The sequence below is a fragment of the Elephantulus edwardii genome, unplaced genomic scaffold (genome assembly GCF_000299155.1).
Source record: "Elephantulus edwardii isolate Elephantulus edwardi_28Jun2011 unplaced genomic scaffold, EleEdw1.0 scaffold00400, whole genome shotgun sequence".
Taxonomy (NCBI): Eukaryota; Metazoa; Chordata; class Mammalia; order Macroscelidea; family Macroscelididae; genus Elephantulus; species Elephantulus edwardii.
Window position 1 is genome coordinate 1 of NW_006400150.1, and position 10,161 is coordinate 10,161.

The 10,161-nt window shown below is 42.0% G+C and overlaps 1 pseudogene; it reads left to right on the forward strand.

Moving 5' to 3' along the window:
• Window positions 1-1,763: 1,763 nt before the first annotated feature.
• LOC102863642 lies at window positions 1,764-3,390 on the forward strand (annotated as a pseudogene).
• Window positions 3,391-10,161: the final 6,771 nt, after the last annotated feature.

A 10,161-nucleotide genomic window follows, 5' to 3' on the forward strand; every position in this document is an offset into this window, starting at 1 on the left:
GGAGAAGTTTTTGGATGTGCATAGGGATTTGAGTCTTAGAAGATCCCATTCATCTATGTTATCTTCTCCTTGTTGTAGGAGTAATAGAAAATTTTAATAACCTAACAAACAATAAATATTGGAGAAGACACAGATAGATTGAAACTCAAATGCAAGGGAAAACAGTTTTGCATTTCCTCAAAAAGTTGAACATAGAAATCTCATATGATCAAGTTATTCTATCCCTAGAATGTGTTTCAAGAAAATAAAAACTGAGACATGAACAGAAATATGTATAACTATGTTCATAGCAATGTAATTCACAATAGAAAAAAAGGAAATATCCCAAATGCCCATCCTCAAAGAATGGATTGCAAAATCATGTTTTATTCACACAATGGAATACTATGTACCACTATGGAACAACGATTTCATATAACCAAAAGAAAAAAAAAAACCAACAACAAAAAACCTATATGACATGGGAGAGTCTAGAGAGTATTATGCTGAATAAAATAACTCAGACCTATAAGGACAAATATTGCATAAGACCACTTCCATGAAAACAGGAAATTTACTGGGCAAAATATGTATACATGTTGAAACGAGGAAGAGGAAGGGCATAAAAAGGTGAATGGGTAAAAATCACTGAAATAGTACAGGTTGGCAGGTAGAGGAGGAAGGAATGAGAAAGATTCAATGAAGACTTGAAAAAATGGGGTGATAGGCATAGATCAATAGGAATTAATTATATTAAATATAATGTGTATGAAAATACAATGCATGTGAATGATTATATAAACACAAAGTACATGTATAATAAACTTGATAATATATATTAATTATTGTTCAAAATTCAATGTGCATGAATGAAACTCAGTGTAGAAATTTAAAAACACCAACCAAAAATCATTTTAAAATGATTGGGAAAAATTGATTCTCTAAAAACTTCCTTAGAAGAAAGACATACAATTCCATCCCATGAGATTTACAGTCTCAGAAACCCAGTGGAGGATCAGCTGTGAATTAGTTCTAACTTGACTGCAATGAGATGAAGTCAAAAGAGGAGAGAGAAATGAAATCTATTTGGCTAAAGAGCATAAATGTCTTATAACAGGTCAGTTCCCAAGAGTTTGGACCTAGACTCTAAGAATTCCTATCATTTTGTGCTAGGGACAATAAAAGATGTCTTAACACACAATATTTGGAAAATCTTAATGTTATTTTAGAAGATAATTTCAATGGGAAAACCATCTCCAGCAAGAAACTTGTCTTTGATGGAATTAACTCACTTGAAATTTTATAAAGTTCTATCTTTTTCTGTTTTCCAGGTAAGGCCTACCCCGCCTCCCCCCCATCATGGTTGGTTTGGGGTTGGTTTTGGTTTTCCTTTTTTTTTTTTTGTCATATTTTTATTGGTTTGGATAAAATCATGCCTATGAATTATGTTTGTTTCATGCATGTACATTGTGTTTTACATGTTCTTTCATTTATATTGTGCTTCCTTCATGTAAATTGTTTTATACAATCATTCACATGCATTGTATTTTATAGAATTAATTACTAGTGATTTATGCTTATTATATTATTTCATTTTTTTTCAAGTCTCCATTGATACATCAAAATGGCTAACTCCATCCTACACAACCCTATTACAATAAATAGCAAAATAAGGCTTTATGCTACCCCAAACACACATCCCAGTTGGATCTTGTCTTAAAAATCAGAGCGTTCCTCCTCCGCCTCCTGGCAGATCTCAGTCAGTGCACCCAGCCTTTCCTGCCATGGCCGCTCTTACCCACAACCTGCAAATCCAGAAGCTGCAGCAGTGGCACCGCGAGCACAGTTCCAAACTCAGCCTATGCTACCTCTTCGACTCGGTCAAGGAGCACTTCAACCGCTTCAGCTTGACCCTCAACACCAGCCATGGATAGATTCTATTGGATTACTCCAAGAACCTGGTGGTGGAGGAAGGGATGCGGATGCTGGTGGAACTGACCAAGTCTAGGGGTGTGGAGGCTTCCCAGGAACATGTTCAATGAAGAGAAGATAAACTTCACTGAGGACCTAGCTGTGCTATACATGGCCCTACAGAACCAGTTGAACACTCCCATCGTAGTGGACACCAAGGATGTGATGTCTGAAGTCAACAGGGGGCTGGACAAGATGAAGTCTTTCTGCCAGCGTGTTCAAAGTGGTGACTGGAAGAGGTGCACAGGCAAGCCTGTTACAGATGTGATCAACATAGGCATTGGGGGCTCTGACCTGGGACCCACATGGTGACTGAAGCCCTCAAGTCATACTCTGCAGGTGGTCCTCGAGTCTGGTTTGTCTCCAAAATTGATGGGACCCACATTGCTAAAATCCTGTCCTCGCTGAGCCCTGAGTCTTCCCTGTTCATCATTGCCTCAAAGACTTATGCAACCCAGGAGACCACCACCAATGCAGAGACAACAAAGGAGTGGTTCCTCATGTCAGCAAAGGATAATCCTGCAATCGCGAAGCACTTTGTTGCCCTGTCTACCAACATGATCAAAGTGAAGGAGTTTGGAATTGACCCTCAAAATATGTTTGAGTTCTGGGATTGGGTAGGAGGATGGTACTCGCTGTGGTCAGCCATTGGATTCTCCATTGCCCGGCACATAGGCTTTGACCCCTTTGAGCAGCTGCTGCTGGGGGCACACAGGATGGACCAGCACTTCCACAGTGTGCCCCTGGAGAAGAATGCCCCTGTCCTGCTGGCTCTTCTGGGCATCTGGTACATCAACTGCTACGGCTGTGAGACTCAGGCTATGCTGCCCTATGACCAGTATCCAGCAGGGTGACATGGAATCAAATGGGAAGTACATTACCAAGTCCGGCGTCCATGTGGACCACCAGTTGGGCCCCATCTTGTGGGAGGAGCCAGGGACTAAAGGCCTGAACACCTTTTACCAGCTTATCCACCAAGGCACCAGGATAATATGTTGTGATTTCCTTATCCCAGTCCAGACCCAAGACCCTGTACGAAATGGGTTGTATCACAAGATCCTTCGGGCCAACTTCTTAGCCCAGACTGAGGCCCTGATGAAGAGGAAGACAAAAAAAGGAGCTCCAGGTGACAGGAAAGAGTCCAGAGGAATTGGAAACGCTGCTGCCACACAAGGTCTTTGAAGGAAATCGTCGAACCAATTCCATTGTGCTCACCAAGCTTACGCCATTTGTTCTTGGAGACTTGACTGCCATATGTGAACGTAAGATCTTCATTCAGGGAGTCATCTGGTACATCAACGGCTTCGACCACTGGGGAGTGGAGCTAGACTAGCAGCTAAGAAAATTGAACCTGAACTTGAGGGCACCAATCCAGTGACCTCTCATGATTCTTCCACCAATGGGCTGGTCAACTTCATCAAGCAACAACAGAAAGCGTGAGCCCAGAAGCAAATAAACTCATGCTCAGCACCAAACTCCCATCATGATTGGTTCTTCTTGTCATTACTGCCACAGTCTGCACTGCCTGGTCCCACTCCACCCTGCCCAGAGCAGCTTTGGGTTGTGGACTTGGACCAAAAGTCCCTCAGGGGAAGTTGTTCTGTACTCGCCACACCCTGCCTCTCAGTGTCCACCAGCCCCTCTGTGTTGCTGATTTACTGGAATGTTTCAGTGCAACTGGTTATCCCAGGTAGAAAAATAAAAGTACCACAAAGGAAAAAAGAAATTGGAGTGTTTAGACTTTCTGCTTGTATAATCGGCAGGTAAAGTCCCTGGGTAGTATAACTGGTTAAGGTGCTTGAATATGTAATGAAAGATGGGCAGTTTAAGTTCATCTATAGGTTCCTTCCTTGGAGAGGGACAACATGCTTGGGAGGATGGAGGACCGGCCAAAGAAAAACCCTCAGACAGGTTGATCGATCCATGATCGCTGCTATGGACTCTTGTGTGTCGGGAAGTGTGAGGATGGACTAGATTCAGATCTATTGCTCATAGGGTCGCTATGGGTACTACTCAACTCGGCAGTACTTAACAACAACAGCAACAAGGTGCCTTAGAAGAGATATCTGGTGTTCTACTATGAAAAAAATCACTGAATACTCTTGAACACAGTTCTGATACACACGGAGCCAACACTAGTTGGAATCAACTGATGGCAACTGGTTTTAATTGTCAGGCACTGAAACACTTAAAATTGTTTCCGTTTCTGCTCTTAGCTATCTTGTAATTATTGCATTATCTCTACATCCTGTACAGAGAGATCTAGTAGCATAGCGTGTAGGGAGTTGAACTGCTAACACACAGATGCACCCCTCTGGCAATTTTAATCAACACGCAGTTTGTTGTTGTTGTTGTTGTTATTAAGTGCTGTCGAGTCGTAGGAGACTCACAGCGACTCTATGAACAAAAGACCTAAACATTTGTATAACTGTCTTCAATTCTCCAAGTTCATAGGGTTTCCAGAGGCAAGCTATTTCAGAAGTGGATGTCAGTACTGCTTCCAAGCTTGTTTTAGTCAGTTTACAAAGTGATTTACAGCCTTAGAAACCAGCTGGGGGTTAACCCAAGAGTTCACTCCAACTTAATGTAATGAGTTTTGATATGTTGTTGTTGTTGTTGTTGTTGTTGTTGTTGTTGTTATGTTACGTTGAATTGCCTGCAACTCATAGCGACCCTACGAGCAATAGCCCTAAACCCTGCTCTATCCTGTGCCAATCTTATTGACTCTGACACACTTACTCCCAGTCACTGAATCAATCCTTCTCATCAAGGGTCTTCCTCCCTTATGCTGTCCCTCCACCCTCCCAAGCATCACTTCCCTCTCCAAGGTCCTGCCTTGCAACATGTCCAAAGAATGTTAGACAGAGCTTCAAAATCCTTGCCTCCAAGGAGGGGAGTCTGGTTTCACCCTCTCTAGGACAAACCTGTTTGTTCTCATAGCCATCAATGATATATTCAGTACTCTCTTCTCTAACATCACAGCTCAAAAGGCATCAATTCTCATTCTATCATCCCTAGTCATTGTCCAGCTTTCTGAAGAGTAGCAAGTAATTGCAAAGACTATGGAGTTTTGATATAAGACACAAAAAAGGCACAGCATACATAGAGCCTCTCAAATAAGAGATCACCCCCTCTGATCCAAAAGCAATGTGAAAATTAAATAAATTCCTCTTCTGTTCTCTTTTGTCCCCAACATAAACATACCAAGGCAGAGGTTTATTGCTCTGTATCTAAAGGCCACAATGAGATTAGTTTAAAAATTCAGTCCAAGGACACTGAACTTGAAAGAATGTCTATCATTCTGGTTACATGGCCCTCCCCCCTTAATAAGAATGTGTTGGTTATTTTTAAATCTTCAAAGATCTGACATCACCTCCGTTTAACCCTGTGTAGTTACTCCCCCCAATTTCACCACCCCCATCCAGGTCACCCTTGCCCTGCTGGAAAGAGAAGCATTCCAAAATCACATAGACTTAGTGGCTCCAGAATTCTTCACCACTTTTCCATGGGAAAAAAAAAAAACCAAACCCCAAAAGCTGATTTTAAAGCAGGATGTCAAAATGGCTTCCGCCTTCATGTCTCAGTGTGAGACATTAGAATCCTTCTTAAGGAAATTCCACCCAATGACCTTTTTAAGCACGTAATTAGTGTTAGGTTTTCTTAAGCCATGTGCTAAGATGTTTCTGGTATAAACCCATTGGAGGTCTGAAATCTCCTGTGACTGCTGGAGGTTGCTGGGCCTCTTCTCAGAGTTCAAAAGCGAAGCAGGTGAATACCATTGAGCTTTGGGGACACCCTCACCCCTAATGCATTTGGCAAATGAAAATGTTTCCACATTAGAACTACAGCAATTGCAGATCTGCTGAAGCTTTTTAGAGAGTTCATCCACTGTATTTTCTTTACTTCATGAAGACGTTGCCGAGCCTCACAAGTCATTCCCTGTTCTCCTCATGCTCCTCCCCAATCTCGATCAATTCTGTCAAGATGTGTTTTAATCTTATTAGAACGTCACACCTGAGGGAGAAATGTGTGCACAGGACTCAGATGTGGACTTTGCGAGAAACTTTAATGCTGACTCATGAGATGCCTCCAGTATGACATAATGTTCTGATTCTTTAAACCCTATTTCTTTCTCACTTTGCTTTATTCCTTGGTCATCTTTAAAGCTGAGACTTTGTCTATGGTTTTACTAGTTCAAAGTTGGAAACAAAGTTCTCCCTCATTATCTGTGGGTATCTTGCTTCCTCTATTTGGTGATACTCCAAAGGCACTCATATCATCAACTAATGAGTAAAATTTTTAGGAGTGGCACCTCATCATTACTCCAGGCAGTCTGCCAAAATTCTTTCCCTGTTATGAACTCAACCACTGTCACAAAATCAGTGTCATACTCCCATATTAATTTAAGAAATTACTTTTCACCGAGTAAGAAGTTGGATTAGTGAGCTCTTAGTTTTTACTATGACATTATAATCACCACTGTGATTGCAGCTGACATATTTAAGTGTCAGGCACTGTATAAGCTCCTTCCTGTATTAATCTATTCAATCCAAAAACCAATTCTTTAGTGGAAAATATTATTATTCCCATTTTGCTGTTGTTAAGTGTCGTTGGGTCAACTATGATCCAAAGCAACCTTGTGAACAACAGATGTGAACCTTGTCCTAGCCTGTGCCATCCTCACAATCTCCTAAATGCTCAAATCCACTGGGAATGAGGAAACTGAGGCTCAGGGACAATCAATCATTTACCTCAAGTCACACAACCAATTAGTGTTGGAGTCAATGTAAAAATTCAGTCATTTTGATTTCAGAGCCCATTCTCTTAACAGTCTTTCCTAGTCGTCCATCTCTCTCTGTTCTTGCCTTTGAGTTGGAGCCCACCCATAGGAAAATACAAAAAATGTTGTTGTTGTTGTTGTTGTTGTGTACCATCGAGTCAGAACTGATCCGTAGGTGACTGACCCTTTAGCGGGTTTTCAGAGGCAGTTAATTGAAAAGGGGGAGAATGCCCATCCTCCTCTCTGGGAGCAGCTCATGGATTCGAATAGCATGCTTTCAGGACTGCAGTACAGTTTCTCACCACTAGGCCACCAGAGCTCCTCTAAAAGGTGGTACCCCAACTAAAGGTGCTCTCTGGACATTTGGTTTACCTATTTTCTTCTCCTACCTTAATCCACATGCGCTGTCTTATATCTCACTGAAGTCCCTCCTACCTTTCAGGCCAGTAAGAATTTCAGAGCTGGAGAAGATAACTCCAACTAGAGACCAGCCCCCATGTGCCTATAATATTCACAAAGTATCTGTTTTCAGAATCATGTCCTTCACGGGAAGTGAAAAGAAAGCAGACTCTGTATCTTGTCTTATCTTATCTCTATGTTCTTAGTCTTTGGGTCTACATTGTTTAGCACTTGTTTGGGGGCAAAACCTGAAGGAAAAACTACCTGCTATTGCCTGTTATATGAAGATGAAATTCATAGTCCCTTCTCAAGGTTCATCTCTACCTCAGTTATTAAACGTCTACCAAAGAGGTCCAAGACTAGGACTGAATCTAGCTCCAACTTTGCAGAGTCAACGTATGTAACTCTGTGTAAGTAATGGAGCCTCACTGAGTTGCAGTTACCTGGAGTCCAACAAAGAAGAGTCACTACAAGTGATTGAGTCAATGAATATAAATCACAGTGCCTGTCACACAGACTCAACACCTTTTGGTTCTTTCTCTAGAGACTGATGACGTTCTTCATATTAGGATCCCCAAACCCCACACATCCCTCAGCTCCAGACTATTTATGATTATGTAAACTTTATCCTTTGCTCTGGTTCCAGTCCTCATTTACTCCCTCATGTCTGGCCTTTACATTGGCCTCTTTCATCCCTAGCCCAATTTACTCCTTTTATGAATAAGTCATACCTTTAGTTCAGCCCCCATACTCCTTTGTCACCCATATATATGAATATTGTTGTTGTTGTTGTTGTTGTTGTTATGTGCTGTCGAGTCGTTTGCGACTCATAGTGACCCTATGTACAACAACCCTAAACCCTTCTCTATCCTGTGCCAATCGCACTGTCTCTGACACTTCCATCCCGATTACCCCAGTCACTGAATCAATTCACCTCATAGAGGGTCTTCCCCTCCTGCGCTGTCCCTCCATCCTACCAAGCATGATGTCCCTCTCCAACCTGTCTCTCCTTACATGTCCAAAGTATGTCAGACGAAGCCCCAGAATCCTTGCCTCCAAGGAGTAGCCTGGTTTAACCCTCTCCAGGATGAATCTGTTTGTTTTCTTGGCAGTCCAGGGTACATTCAATACTCTTCTCCAGCACCACAGCTCAAAGGCATCAATTCTCCTTCTATCCTCCCTCGTCATTGTCCAACTCTCTAATGCATAACAAGAGATTGTAAAGACCATGGCCTATATCAGGCGGACCTTAATCTCCAGAGAGACACCATTGCTCTTGAGTACTTTAGAGAGGTCCCTAACAGCAGACTTTCCCATCGCAATACATTTTTTTTAATTTCCTGGCTGCTGGTGCCAAGAGTGTTGCCCATGGAGATGAGCAAACTGAAGCTGTGAACAATCTCAATCTCTTCATCATCCATCCTGATTCTACCGATTGGTCCAGTGTTGACAATTTTTGTCTTCTTGACATTGAGCCTCAGTCCATACTGAAGGCTGCAGTCCTTGACCCTCTGCAGTAAGTGCATGAGGTCCTCCTCAGTTTCAGCGAGCAAGGTTGTGTCATCTGCACAATGCAGATTGTTGATAGATCTTCCACCAATCCTAACGCCACACTTCTCCTCATAGAGCCCAAACTCTCGGATAATCTGCTCTGCATACAGGTTGAAAAGGTATGGAGATAGGACACATCCCTGACGTACACCCTTCCCAATTTTGAACCATGCAGTGTTGCCCTGCTCTATTCTGACAACTGCCTCTTGGTCCAGGTATAGGTTTCACATTAGCATGATTATATGTTCTGGGATTTCCATTCTTCTCAGAGTCAGCCACAGTTTGTTATGATCCGCACAGGATATTAGGCAAGAAATGCTGCTCTTAGAGGAAGAAACTGGCAGCAGCTTGAGGCATTAGGAAACACAGAAGCCAGAAAGATTGACATATAGGTCATCACATCAAGGGCTGAAAAGGGGAGACTGTTGTTGAATGGAACAGATGGAAATAGATATAAATGCTGGGGGATCAGGGCAAGGGGTGGCTCAAAACACACCTGGCAAGTTTCAGCACAAAACAGAAACTATTGGGGTTTTTTCTACTACTGGGAAATATCTTTAATCTGTTCTTCTTTGTAAAATGCTTGTCTGTCAGATAATGTTCTAAATCTGAGCAATCTAATTAAGACATATTAGGAAGAAGGATTGGTCATCCACATCCAAAATAACAGGCCTTTGAAAACCCTATGTACAACAGAGCACACTTAGACTAGCCGACATGGCAACTAAGGCTGAGCCCTCAATTATGGGAACAAATAGGAGGTACAGCTGTAAGCAGACACTAGTGACTGGAGCTTGGAATGTAAGAACCATGAATGTAAGAAAACTAGATATTGTTAAGAAGGAAATGTTGTTGTTGTTGTTAAGTGCCTTCAAGTCAGAGGCAACTCATAGTGACCCTATGAACAAAAGACCTGGGCACCAGTCTAACTTTGGTCCTTTCTCCAGCTTCATAGGTTTTCCAGAAGCAAGCTATTCCAGAGGCAAGCTATTATGGAAGTGGATGCCACTCCTGCTTCCAAGCTTGTTTTAATCGGGGAGCTCCACCAAGTACTGTCCACCATATTGACATACTAAGTATTGGTGAAATGAGATAGACTGGCATAGGACATTTTGAGTTGGAGGATCATATGATCTACTATGCTGGAGACAAAAAGGTGAGGGAAAAAATGGGGTTGCTCTCATAGTTAAAAAAATCATTTCTAGATTCATCTTGAAATACAATGTTGTAAGTGATAGGATAATATTCATTTGCATACAAAGAAGTCCAGTGAATACCACCATCATTCAAATATATGCACCAATAACCAGAGCCAAAGAGGAGGAAATAGAAGATTTCTACCAAACAATGCAGTCAGAGATTGATTGAACATGCAATCAAGATGCAATAATAATAATGGACGACTGGAATGCAAAAGTTGGGAATAGAGAAGAAGGATCAGCAGTTGGAAAACATGGACTTGGTGAGAGAAATGAAGTCAG